This window comes from Fukomys damarensis, unplaced genomic scaffold (assembly GCF_012274545.1).
Source record: "Fukomys damarensis isolate Sample0158 unplaced genomic scaffold, DMR_v1.0_HiC HiC_scaffold_14, whole genome shotgun sequence".
Lineage (NCBI taxonomy): Eukaryota > Metazoa > Chordata > Mammalia > Rodentia > Bathyergidae > Fukomys > Fukomys damarensis.
Window position 1 is genome coordinate 27,036,911 of NW_022900926.1, and position 12,775 is coordinate 27,049,685.

At 36.8% G+C, this 12,775-nt stretch overlaps 1 protein-coding gene across 3 annotated transcripts in view; it reads right to left on the reverse strand.

Moving 5' to 3' along the window:
• The window catches only part of Arid1b (AT-rich interaction domain 1B), a 350,262-nt gene that overhangs the window by 64,918 nt on the left and 272,569 nt on the right, over window positions 1–12,775 (reverse strand). The gene's annotated exons all lie outside the window — the stretch shown is intronic.

Consider the following 12,775-nt stretch of genomic DNA (forward strand, 5'->3'; position numbering starts at 1 on the left):
AGGCACAGATTAACACCTTCCATAGCAGATATTTAGGGACCCACTGGATACTGCACACTGTATACCATTCCTCCAAATCAGATCCTGACTTCCTCCTTCAACTTGCTCTGCTTGTCATCTTCCCCACTCTGTATGTGGCACTAATGCTTACCCCAGTGCTCCTTTCAGAATTTTTTTTCACAGTATGTGGGAGACAGTAAATTTCAAAACCTGATGTATTTTTGTTTGTTTGTTTGTTTGTTTGTCTTTTGTTTTTTTTGAGACAGGGTCTCACTATGTCATTGAAACTGACCTGGAGCTCACTATGTAGCCCAGGCTGGTCTCGAACTCACAGAGGTCCTCCTACCTCAGCATCCCGAGTGCTCGGATTACAGGCATGTGCCACCATACCCAGTTGTTTTTTTGTTTTTTAATGAGTAGACATAAAATTTCTCATATGCATTAGACTACATGCTTAGCACAAATAATAAGTGCTTGATAAACTGATAGAAGCTGGTATTATCAAAACAGCACATCACCAGAGGTCAGTCTGAGAAAGAAACAACAGAACCAAGAGTCTGTCCTAATGAGAGTCCCTGCATCACCAAGGGGAAGGCTCTGCTCTGGCCTGCAAGAGGCAGATTGCTGCTGGCTCTTGAGAACCCAGGGCAGCAGTTTTTTTGTTTTGTTTTTTTTTTAATTTATAAGTCTATTGTAGCAGCACAATATGAGATAACTCCTAGATCAAAGGTTCACATAAACTTAGAAGGGTATGGTACACTGTGTCTACAAAGACTAGGGCTAACTTTAGTAAGAAGAAGTTATTTTTTAAAGAAGAGTCTTTTAACACTGTTTCTGTTTAGGACACATAAAAGCAGAGTCTTCCTTATTATCCTATTTAATTTATTTATAAAGATAAGCCTTATGAAATTGGTCTGAACTGACAGCTCCTAAATGTAAGTATTATAGGAAATGTTTGCTTTTTCTAATCTGAAAACAAACAAAAATCAGGGTACTAAAATTAGTATAAGTAACGGCATCTTAAGGTTTTACATGAAATATTTATCTAAGCTTTACTATGAAACTCTCATGTTTCAGACAGAATCTTGTTTAATAAAGAAGTGTTTCAATTCTATACAGATTCTGTGTGAATATGTATCTCCCCCACCACTTCTGAACAATTGCTTTTCTGTTCATTAGATAAGGACAGCATCACAGGTTCTATTAGCATTCAACTTTACTTCTACCATGAAGGTATCTAGTAGGTATCTACGAATCAGTACACTGATGATATCCCACCACCTCCTTTCCTTGTTTTTGGAACATATTCTGCAGGCTTAAGGTTTGTTCAAATGAACTGTAACTGGGGTTAAATTACTTCTTTATTTTATGACTATTTATTCAGGCTTTAAAAGAACATCCCATTTGACAATTTTATCACTGGCATTATGCAGAAAATAAAGTTTGTGCAAAGGCTTTAAAAGCATCTGAAAACCAGTTCAAACTGAGGGTTGGGAATGTAGCTCAGAGGTAAAATATTTGTCTAGCATGCATAAGATCCTGAGTTCCATCCCCAGCACTACAAAAACAAATAAACCAACAACAATAAAAATGGAATGTGTCACAACATTAAATCTGTAACTTAGGGATAAAGCCCTAGGAGTTATGGAATCTTCCTCTTCACTCAGAAATTAAAACTGGAAAACTAATTTTCTTTCTATATATTTTTCAATGATTCCACATATAGAAGCTTCATACAATGTCGTTTCCTATTTTTTATAAGTCACCCCTTTCCTTGTGTTCCCTAAAAGCACACATGGGAAAGTTGACACGATTCCCCTGACTTCTGACTTGGCCATCACTATCTGACAGCACTGGGCTGGGAGTAGAAGGCTTGGATTATAGTCTAGTGTCACCAGCTTGGAATCAAATAGAGGAGACATATGTGTGAGTAAATATTAAATATTTGGCAGTACACAAATAAATCCAGTTAACTATTTTAACCTCAGGCAATCATAATTTCTTTGCGTTTCAGTTCCTCATCTTAGAATGAAGATGTTTCTTATAAAGATCAACTGAAAGAACACACCAAAAGTATTCTGTAATACAGAAGAGATGATGATGGTAATTTTCTGTTGTTTTTTTGTTTGTTTGTTTGTCTTGCTTTTTTGAGACAGGATCTTGTTAGCAGCACAGGCTGGACCTGAACTCATTATGTAGCCCAGGCTAGCTTCGAACTGGTGCCAACCCTCCTCCTCAGACTCCTAAGAGATGGGATTACAGAAATACACCAACAAGCTCAGCAATTTTCTGCTTTGTACACTGCCAAAAATATCCTTTAACTCCCAAATACACCACATATTCAAATTTAGCTTCTAGATAGAATGAACAAGCTGAGTTTTTATTCTGTGTCTGTTTTATTTAAATACATGGTATCTCTGCTTCACCCCGATACTTGTGTATATGTTCCAGAAAGTTAAAAGAATGCATTATGGGAAGTAGCCCTTCCATTTCCCTCTCTTACTGGAGTTTCCCAGCCAAAACCAAATGGTACTTCAGTGAATCCTTTCAGAGGTATTTACAATATTTTATTTAATGAAAAAATAAAATAAAATTACATAATCAAGTAGTATCAGAATACAATAGTTAGTACACCATGCACTGTTATTTTCAAAGTAGTAACTCAGAATACAAGGCATAAACCAAAAAGATTCTTACAACAAACGTGGTTGTGTTTTACTCTGTATTTTTCTTATCAACAGCAAATATGAACACTGTTTAATAGCTCTTTGGGTTCTTTCTATAGTGGTCTGTTTGCATCATTTGCCTGTTCACATTGCGTACTGTTTCTTGATGACAAGCATTCCTGCTGGCACACCAGGCTGTTACCACCACCCAGCAGCGGATGGGCTCAAAGCCCTGCTCTGCAATCTCGTAGGAAGTTGGCCATTTGGTTTGATTAATACCGGCATCAGCCAGAGTACCGTAGCAGCAAAGTGGCAGGAAGTGACACATTCTTGAAGTTAATTTTACTCCAATATGCAGGATGAAGAACAAACTGAAGGGAAGTAAAGTTAAAAGCTGGAAGACCAATTAGGAGTTTGATAATGATACATAATATATAATAACAATTAAATGCCAACAGTAATCCCCATATAAAAATTTTTTAAAGTTATGGAATATTTTCATAGTCTTCTAAATAGGTGGATGAAAAATAAGAAGACAGATACTAGCTAAAAAATCTCTACTTTCCACTGTAACTATAGAAACTATTCATGTTTATCACTTATTTCCTTAGCTGTAAAGTGGAGACAATTATATCTGCTTCATTGGGTTGCTATGAGTGAAAAGGTCTGGCACTCTGTAATGCTCAAAAAAATATTAGTGATTACCACCTATTACATATTCCAAAAGCAGAAGCCAGAAGGCCACCCAGTGACACAGGAGTTCCGGTTCAGGTGTCAGTCTGCTAATATGCAGACTCCAGCCTGTATTCACCTTCCAGCTTCTGTTTCTAACCTGCTAATGTAGGACTTGGTGCTTGATGGTAGTGGGAGCACTTTTAGCCAAAGTCCTGTAAGATTCTAATCTAAATAATTTTTTCACCTAGGACAAGGCTAAATTGAGCCGTAATTTCCATTTATGATAGAGGTAGTTCTTTTGTCTATCATTTAAAAAATTTTTATTTTGAATGAAATCAATGTTTACATATTTCCCCCAAAGTGGAAAAAAATCAAGTTTCAACCAAAACTTCTCTACCTACTTATGGTGGCATATTTATTTGATTTTATTTTTCTTTTAGAGTTATTATAAAATGGCAGCTTGAGACATGGTTTGAAGATAGAAAATCTAACAGCTAAGAGAATGAAGTTGCATGTTTTAAAATAGGTGTGAAAAATTTCTGGTTATAAGACACTTAAATCTGGAAGACAAAACTTTCTAGTAAGGGAAATTTAGAAAGTATAAGTGAATTTCCTATACATTAAGAATGTATACAGTATTGCTAACATATTACCAAATGTATTACAGAATTTTCAAGTAAACATCTAATGAGAAATTCAAACTTTGGCAAAGAACTAAAGCAGTTAAGTTTATTTACATTATATAAAACAATGTTTCTTAGAAATTCCATATGAAAATACAGTGGTACCTCATTTCATGCACTCAATTCTTGCTATGGGTCACAAACCAAACTGGATGAAAACCCAATCAAATTTCCCCATAAAGTCAACATTGAACCTAAGCACTGAATTTAATTTGATTCTCAATCAATTCAGTTTGCAACCAGAATTATGGAAAGAATCGAATTCATGAACTGAGATTCCATCGTGTAACATATATTTCATTAACATAAATGTACACACGGGTTTTTTTAAAGTAAATTTATGATTTTTGAGTCCTGTATTTACATGTATACACAATACAAACACTTGCTTTACCACAATGCAAATGAAGAGAGGCACATATCTAACATGAAAAATCAGCTGCCCTTTAGGGGGAAAAAAAATTCAAGCAAAATCGATTTCAGATAATGTGTTGCAAGAAGAGAAGTACAAACATACTTATCTATGTGGAAGCAAAAGACATGGGTTAGATGCTACTTCTACCAAACCCTGAGCAGGACCTTCAGCTCTGTTGTATAAAATAGAAAATGTACTACTTGTCTGGGCTAACAAGATCATTCTGAGAGTCAAATAATTTTCTACACTGGAAAACACCAAGAAAATGCTATACCATGGCAGTACTACTGCCTTTACAGTGATTCTGTGAGATTTTTATTCATTGTGTGAATTTCATCTAAGCTATCAAACTAGTAACTCAATCTACAATAATGTTACATAAATCTTCTACCAGCATGCCCCAATCTTACTCTAGCATTCATAGAACTGTGCCAAGAATAAGAGTATTTTTTTTAAAGCAAAAGATGTCATTCTTGCACTGGAGGAGCTTAAAATGTATTTGACCTATCAATAAGGGAAGATGATTAAAATTATACAGAAACATCATTTTAGGTATGATAAAAAGTAGTAACATCTTAGCCAATGTAGTATCACTTTCACTGTCTCTCTTTTACCGATCATTTAAGTGCCAAGTGTTAACAAGGAGACAACATTCTAATGGGAAACAGATACCCAGTAAATAACTCACAGAACAAAGGCCACACTTCTAACCCAGCCTCATGTATTCTCAGAATCTGGTCCCACCCATTCTTCCTGCCCTGCCATGGAGTTCCCAGTGAGTTTCCATCACTCAGGTACTCTGGGCTGCCTGGCGGCCCTGGATTGCGTGAGACCACAAAAGAGTGCATAACCCATTGCTCAGCCAATATTTATTTCATGTTCTAGGGAGGGTGCTATTCCTTGTCTACTACTATGGTGATAACAGCTTTGTTCAATATTAGTTTGTTTAAGCTTTATTTTTTTTTCCTTTTTGGTGTTGAGGACCAAAGCCAGGGGCTCTTCATGCTAAGCATACACTGTAGCATTGAGCTACATTCTCACACTTCAACATTTTGCTTGTTCTTTGGAGATAAGAGTCTCTCTGTGTTGCCCAAGTGCATTTTTATTTCTGAAACTCAACTGATCCTCCTGCCTCAGCCTAAGTAGCTGGTACTACAGGTGTGTGCCACCAAATCCAGCTGGGAAACATTTTATATTATAATTTAATATGCATATGTGAGCATACATATAGCATTCCACACACTCATAAAACAAGTTTACTTCTATCATGTGCAATGCACTCTGATACTTTACATGACACTGGGGAAAGATGTCTACTCATGGGAGGCATAGTATGAGAAATACAATGTTAGCAGTGTGGCTACTGAACATACCATGCCCAGAATGCCCTTCACCTCCCTTCATAGAGGCATTCGTATCTGCCACAGTTCTGGCTCCTGCCTCCACTAGCCACATGCCTGGGGGAAAAGTGGCACTACCACACACTTGCAAAGTGGTGTTATATTACATGATGCTACAATGCCATCATCACTTGTTCCTGTGGTTGGCTCTCTCCCCAGACTCCAAGCTCCTTGAGATTCAAAATACACCATCTTATTAAACAAGGTATCCGGAGTATGGTATGGAGTTGGAAACAAACACATGGGCTTTTAGTGAATAACAGAACTTCTTCACTCAGAACCCACTAACTTTTACTGATAAAAGTGGCTTGATAAGTCAGGTTGCTGATTCCCTGTTTACAGTGTATAAAAAGAATCATCTCTGAGGGAACAAAGATACCTATTTGAGAAAGTTATTAGCGGGATCAAAACAGCTGATGGCTGACAGCAAGGAAAGGAAGGAAAAGATTGCTTAACAGTTCACAAAGCGTGGCCACTTATTTCCAACACCTAAATATGTATCACCTGTGTTACTGTCAACCCCAGAGTCACTGCAGCCAGGAAGAAGGTGGGCTCTGCAGTCGGGATGCCTGGTTGAAATGTGGCTTCTCAAACTACATTTCATGTGGTTAGGGAATTTTCATTGAGCTAGTAGAGAGTCAAGCCTAAGGAAAATGCTATTTCAATCTCCATTACAGGGATTCATTATGAAAGATTAAGCCAAGAGGTTTTCTTTTTCCTTACCTTTGCAGTGCTGGGTATTAAAACCAGGGCTTCAGACATGCCAGGCAGGTACTCTGACCCTGAGTTACAACCCCAGGCCTTTTAAACATTTTATTTTGAGACAGAGTCTTGATAACTTGTGCAGACTAGAGTTGAACCTACAATCTTCCTGCCTCAGCTTTCTAAGTAGCTGTGATTACAGATGTGCACCATTGAGCCTGGCAAAATTAAGTCCAGAGACATATTTCTATGTGGTTCATGGCCTCCAACTGTATATTATTTTCCTTTTCATGTGATCTACAATGTTAAATTTTAGAGACACTTAAGTCTTTTGGAAAAAGTGAGTCATGCCCAAACCCAAGTCATGATTTGTCCTACGTGAAAGAAAATAGAATGCCCAGGCTCACATAGAAGAGCACAACACCCATTCTCTAAAATTTCTTTGAAATTTCTCAAACGTGCTTCTTCACCCAGAAGAGAGTAAAGCATTGTCAGGATACCAGTTAGACATCCAAGATTCCATACATCACCAAAAGGAAAAAATGATTTTGCTTTGGCATGTGGACAATTTATTTTCATGTTGGCATCTGTTAAAAGTTCACAGAATTACTGCCTTGTTTCTGCAAGCCAGTTTAACAAAAGATGGTTTATCACATGTGTGAAATAATGGTCACACACAGCACCACCTCAGAGGAGTGTCTCCAACTAGAAATACAGACAAGAGTTATTTCTCTTCACAAATAAGTGCCAAATTCCCATTTGGAGAGAAAAATAGATTTTAAAAATATTCTTACATTTTAATATCATCAGTGTTTATTTGCCTGCCTGATTTTTTTCACAACATGAATGGCTTTAAGGAAGACAGTAACGAATGGCCCATTCAAGGCTTTAACCCAGGCTCCCCTGCATTCTACCAGCTGTGCTATTTGGTTAACTAAAAGAATTGCTCCTTCTCCTTTGCCTTGCTACTGTAGCACCCTATTATAGGGGCCACACACAATAGCATCTAATCTGCTCCCACCTATCCCCATTAGTCTCTCAGTCACTAACTAGTCTTGAAATTTACATCATCTATCACTGAGTAAATTAGAATCAAAGGAAAGATCAGACTGATTAATCAGATGGCAAACAGGGGCAAAATACCCTGCCTTCTCATATACAAATCTTTAAAGTTTTAGCTGCTTTAAGTTGGCTTCAGTGCTGAGGGCAAAGGAAAAAGCAAAGAAACTGCTTATGTTGTTCAACCTAGGTTACACCTGAGTTATTTGTATCTGATGTCTACATTTATTATTAGTATTTTCACAATGATTTGCAATTTATCACTTCAATTACAAGATCTCATTTGATCTGTGTAGAATGTCCATAGCAAATCGGATCCTCATTTTACATAATGAGAAAGCTGAGATTTAATTAATTGTCCAAAGTCACAAAACTAGTGAATGGTAAAGTTTGCACCTAAAACCAGATCTTGTCATTCTAAAGTCCTAGCAGATTAAAGTGAGAAACAGCTTGTAAAGTATGAGGCATTGCACCATGAAAATGAGTTCACTGTCCTGGCCCTCATGGAGCTCTGGTTCTGGAGTGTGAATGAATACCTAACTGTAAGTGGGCCCTGAGTATTATGGCTCTCCTCTTGAGGGCCAGGGTCAGCATATTTCATTTACTTATCTTTGCAACTCTTGTCTTTAGAACCAACACTGACCCAAAGCCTAAGTGCCAGGCCACCAGGATTTGAAGGATAAGTAAGAAAGGTAGGCAAGATAACCAGGGGGTGAAAGGGACATTGGGGTAACATAGGTGATAAAAGTGTTCCAATTAGAGAGAGAAGTTTATATGAAAGTCCTAAAAGAGATTCAGTGTGGCAGGGTGCTGAGAGATAGATGGGTAATGAGAGGCAAACTAGAAAGGGAGTCCAGGGATGGACAGGGCAAGGCCTCAACTGAGCAAATCAGTTTACCTTTCTCCAAAATGAAGGTACTGAAGATATTTATGAGGAGAATCCAGTCTTCTGGAGAAACCACTCTAGATGTGGAATGGAAAAATGGACTGAGAGAAAATAAGGTTAGTTATAGGAAGAAGAGCTAGAGGTTGCTGAAGGTACATTGGTGAGCTAGATCAAAATTACATTAGTTGATGCTCAGAATAGATGGGTGGAAACCATTACAGAAGAGCTGGCAGAATTCAGGGACTCATTCATTTGGAGAATTTGGGGAGAGAAAAATCAAGAATGGGTCTAGCTTTACAGAGTTGGAAAAAAGGCAGACACAAGGCAGACCACGGTTTTACAGAGGCAGAGAACATAAAAATAACAAGAGAAAAATGGTGGTATAAATCAGTGCCTGCAATACACAATGTTGAATTACCTAAGACCCAGATGTTCTAAAATACTTTTCACCGAAGAGTAATAAGCCCATTACAAATGAATGTTAACTATTAAAAGCACACTTTAATTGGCAATTCAAAAAATTATGGCACATAATATAAGAAACAATACTATCTTTCTTTTAAAATATTCTAAAAGACAGATGGTTGCTCCATGAATATAAAATTGACTTATTGTACATGATATGTGTTTTCCCAGATTTTTGATGAACATATTTCTGGACAGTAGATTTAAAAGGAACTTGATACAACTAACCCAAAACCTACGCTACTGATTTCTCCACTACTGATGACCTTTGGTTTGGCCCATAGTCTAGCTCAGAGACACAATTCTGAGGCTCAAGAAATTAGAAACAGCTTCCTAGAGCAATGTCAAGATATCCTGTCTTGTATAAAACCCTCTCATTAGAGTTTATTTTCATTTTTTGTGGATCATAAAAAAAAGGGATCCCCAATTAAAAGCAGAAGCTGCATCAACTGCATCTGGTGTAAGGGCAGAATAAAATTAATGGCTCAAGATATTTGATCTATTATACATACACAGCACATAGCAGGGAAATGATATATCATCTCTTTAGAACTCTAGGTAGATTACAAGAACATTTTCTAACAACCAGTATATCTTATGAAATCTCTCAGAATCTGGAGATTTACTGTCATACTTAAAACTGAGAATCCAACAGAAAGAGAAACAAAATAGTATCTATATTTTGCAAATGTAGAACAAAATATCAAACTCCATTTCTAACTCCTTGACAGTTACCGTGACGGTCTCCTTCATTTCAGTACTGTCCCTGTCATAGAACAGAAATAAGATCCAATTATGCCCTCAAGAAGTTCTGTCTAATCCACAAAGGATATTTAATTCATTTTTACAGATCTCCTCCCTAACAGTATTAAGGGAGAAAGATTTGTTGTAAGATTGTACGTGGCTACAAATTCTAAGAGAAATTCTTTTCAGACTATGAAAAGAAGCTAAAATGAACCATTAATTAGTGGGAACAATTATACCTAGACAATTAACATTTGCGTTAATAAAATAAAAATATAAGAAAAATGAAGACCTATTTTATTCACTCATCTATATAACACAAAAATCTGAAACCTCAAAGTGTTTAAATATAGAAATTCTGATTTACTTTTTGTGGTAGTACACAGAACATGCACACTTCTATTATATACTTTTGCTGAGTACAGCATTATTTATATAAAAACACAACTACTGATAAATATCACTGTGAAGATTAGATTACAAAGGTTTCTGTGATTCTTACTGACGAACAGCTATCAAGGACTCTCTTGGGTTGGAAAAAGTACCTGAAACTTACAAAAATGCAAAATTTTGATCTCTTTTCTTTTCTCCCGATCCTTCCACAAACTGTGGGGGAAAAATATGACTTGTCCAGCTTGACTAGTTTGCATACCACAGATACCGTAACAGTCAACTCACAAGAGGCACAGTCAACCTGCCCATCATGAGGACAGGTCCTCATGTAGCTGGCAAAGAGGATAGAAATCAAGACCTTGTGTTGCTATTCAACAATCCCAGAAAACTTCACCCAGGAAGCCTCTGTGAAGATTTGATAGTTACAGAGTGCTGGCAAAGAACTGCCTGCAGTATGGAATACACTTCCTAGAACATCACAGTCCTGTAGCAGCATCAATTTTGCACAAAATTGGGCCAGGGATTTAGCTCAGCGGTTCGGTGGCCTACCTTGCAAGCACAAGGACCCGAGTTCAATCCCCGGTATCAAAAAAAAAAAAAAAAAAAAAAAAAAATTGCACAAAATCTATGTCCAAGAGGGAAAGTTCTTAGGGGTTCTGTTCCAGCCTATTTGAAGGACTAATTAAATCCTCATTACTACCTTCTAATTATTCAAATACTGTGGGATTAGCTCAGGAAGTCCCCGATGGAGTGCTAGATGAAAAGGGTTAAACAACCTGTGTTAATTTGGAGACTCTAGATCTAGTTCAGATCTTCAGAAAGCCACCAGCATTAACATGAAAATTTAACTAAACACCACTGTGAAAATGAAAAGGGAATTCAATTAAAAGGTTTTTAAAAAATTAATTCTGACCTCTCTACATCTGTCTAAATAAATAAGCCTCTTTCAGCATTATTACCTAATTACGAATCAAATAAACCAGAGGGGCATTTGCTAATTTCATTAAGCTTAATATGTTATAGGGGTTAAAAATGTGATCACTTAATGTTAATAATTATTATACTTATTTATCTACTCAGATGGATACTCTGTATTCCCTCCAAGTCCTGTTAAAAAGCAGAGTAATGTATTAATAAGTCATTTCCTATGGTTCTATTTTGAATTTTAAGAATTAAATACTAAAGATTAAGAAGAGTAAAACTATTTTAAACTTGTTCACTACAATTTTGTTCTAAAATTTATTTTAGTATTTTACGGTTATTGTTACTGTTCCCCCAATGCTTAGGTAGTCAAATTTGTATTATTTAATTTTTCTAGTGAAATAATTTAACAGCAATTTTGCTGGATGTTATATGAGGTCTAGAGAGAAGATTTGATTTGCAGTAAGAACAAAATGGCAAATGTATTACTATAGAATACTTAACAAGTTTTGACTTTTCTTCTTTTAAATTTATGTCAGTAGTGAAGACTAAGTAATATGAACTAATTTTCTTTATTCAGTTAGTAAAATGTTCTTTTTTTTTTGGTATGGGGGATCAAACTCAGGACCTTGCACTTGCCAGGCAGGTGTGGCACCACTGAGCTACATCTCTGGCCCAGTTAGTTAATAATGGCCTACCAGAAAAGTATCAAATCATTTTATATTGGAAAATAGGTAAAAATGTAAAGGAGACAACACTACATAGAGAAATAAACACGCTAATAAACATCTGAAATGTTTGTCCTTCTGTACCCTTCAATGCCATATCCATATTTACTCACATATTGAAAAATATAAAGCTATAGAAACTGACAGTTGTTTTTATCTACATACAATGTAGAGAATGGACTGGTGAATGACACCCTTTGATGAGACTCAATAGTAGAACTACCAGGCAAAAAGGCACTGAACCAGAGATGGGTGGGGTGGGGACTGCAGGGCTTGGAAAACTACTTAGTATTCAGAGTATACAGTCACCAAACTGGCTGCAGATGCCAGAGTAGTTCAGATCCCAGGATACTATGAGGTTTGTCATTTATAATATATGTTCTTACTGAATAGGTACAAAGGAACCAAGCAGAAAGCATGACAACAGAGCGTAAATGCAGCTGCTTGAGTCTGGAGGGATCCGGCACCAGGGTGGCAAAATCAGCACCACTAGGCCTCATGAGGATACTGGGCAGGACCCCCACAGAGCATTGGGTACATCACCTCTTGGGCTTGTGTCAAAGTGAGTTGTTAGTCTTTGCCATGAAAGAAAATGTATCTTCTGATACATTAAAGAAAATGAGTACATTATGGAATCTTAATATCTTCATGCTATTTCTTAAAAAAAATAAATGTAAAAGGAACTGTTTGACTTGGTTATTTTAGAATTTAGTAATAGAAAAAACTATGATTTCACCTAATCTGTCAACTACAAGCTATGCTGGTCAGTAACACAACAAATGATGGTAAAACAAACAAGTGTTTTTATGGCATTAAATATTATTAGGAACGAACGTTTCTGTTTCTGTTGTTTGTTTGTTTGTTTGTTTATTTTTTTGAGATAGGATCTCACTGTGTAGTCGAGACTGACCTGGAACTCACTATTTAGCCCAGGCTGGTCTTGAACTCACAGCGATCCTCCTGCCTCAGCCTCCCAAGTGCTGGGATTACAGGCATGGGTCACCACACCCGGGTAGGAACTAACATTTTTTAAATTTT